General features: G+C 34.5%; 1 protein-coding gene across 3 annotated transcripts in view; it reads left to right on the top strand.

Moving 5' to 3' along the window:
• Positions 1-908, top strand: part of LOC107080887 (transcription factor E2F3-like) — a 17,220-nt gene extending 16,312 nt beyond the window's left edge. For 2 of the 3 annotated variants that reach the window (XM_015369097.1, XM_015369098.1), the window contains one exon: positions 218-908. The gene's annotated coding sequence lies outside the window, so the exon portion shown is untranslated. The remainder of the gene's footprint in view (positions 1-217) is intronic. The other variant, XM_015369096.1, reaches the window with a different exon arrangement.
• The last annotated feature ends 697 nt before the right edge of the window (positions 909-1,605 follow it).

Genomic DNA, 1,605 nt, shown 5'->3' with positions numbered 1-1,605 from the left:
TCATCCAAAACGTTATGGAACACATTAATTAACTGAAAAATGTTGCATAGTATGCCTTTAAGTTTAGCTGTTTATTCAAAAGGAAAGAAAAAAGCTAGTATCTGTCAGCTGATGTATCTCTAGATTAGTTTCTAATGTTCATTAATGACAGTAATATGATAAAAATGTTCTATAGTTCTAGCTTTTGGCTTTTAAACTTCCTCTCTGTTTTTTCCAGCAGATGCTGACAGGCTGTGGGATGGAGGGTTTCTCTGAGGTGTCATTAACCTTCATCCATCTGATGAAATCCCTTTGAATCTGAAAAATGTGGCGTTATTTCACCGCTGATCTCCTCTGAAGGAGGGCAGCGTTACCTCATCACCCTGACCAGAGGTGACGGCAAAAGAAAAAAAGCTCTGTTTAGCCTAACATGGAGGGACGGCTTCATTAGACGGACTGAAATCAGAGTTGCAATAAAAAAACACCTAAGTGCTCAAACTATGTATTTTGTTTTGGAACCTTTATCACCACGGATGTAACATCGCATTGGACTCACTGCGGTCATGCCAAGAACTTCAATTTAACTTAATTTTTTTTTTCTATGCATGTTTTGTTTATGATCTTTTCTGTTTCCAAATCTTTTTCATTTATTGCCTTTTTCGAACCTTAAAGAGCCCCTCATAGAGGACATGGACTGTTTTTTTTTCTTTCTTTAAGTTAACACTAGAAAGGAACAAACCATGTGATAGAATTTGGTGTAAATAAACTCAAAGACAAATTTAAGATGAGCTTGTAGAGGAATTGTTCCCCTTTTTTTCTTTTTTTTTGTGTGGCAATAAGAATAATTGTCTTGATGCTGAAAAGAGCCCAACAGATTTTGCTTTCACAAGTGGGGCAGTACGGCTATCGGCATAGTGTTCCGCTTGATTTATGCATATAAATAGCTTTATTATAATTCATGCAGGGAGTATTACAGATTATATGGACACTGCAATGTAAGTAGAACAGGAAAGGGAAAAAAAGGAGAAAAGATGAAAGAAAGAGGAGATAAAATGATAAAACATCTTCTGTCTGCTTCATCACCTGGAAAGAGATGTAAAATGAACAGCTCAACCAATGGATACAGTATAAGAGATACAATAAAGTAGCACCTTGATACTATCGCTGAAGTATTAGTAGTATTATTTAATCTGACATGTCATCATCACATGGCTTTCTGTATGGAAATGCTTCCAATTTGCTGCAAAGGATGAGCAGCCATGCAGCATCAATGAGGAACATATAAATATGTTAGCAGGAAGCTGAAGCAACCATCAATGCTGCTTTAGACATCTTGGCATTTCACAAATTTAATTATTTGCTTCCCTATAAAAAATAGAACCACGGTTTAATCAAATAATCTATGCATGGGTTTGGTCAAAAGCTTTTCAAATAAAACTATTAATGTTTTCATCTAATGGTTAGTTCAGCCTTTCATTAATTCATAACCTTATTTTGTGTTCAACTATTTTAAACCAAATTGACATCCAGTTTTTTTTTTTTTTTTTTGTAAAATAACTCATTAAACGTGTCTTTCTAATTAGTGTCTTTGTTTTTCCATCAATTAAGCCTCATTAATATGAATTG

The sequence above is a fragment of the Cyprinodon variegatus genome, unplaced genomic scaffold (assembly GCF_000732505.1).
Source record: "Cyprinodon variegatus isolate N-32 unplaced genomic scaffold, C_variegatus-1.0 Scaffold2455, whole genome shotgun sequence".
Classification (NCBI taxonomy): domain Eukaryota; kingdom Metazoa; phylum Chordata; class Actinopteri; order Cyprinodontiformes; family Cyprinodontidae; genus Cyprinodon; species Cyprinodon variegatus.
This window is presented reverse-complemented; position numbering and strand designations above follow the sequence as displayed.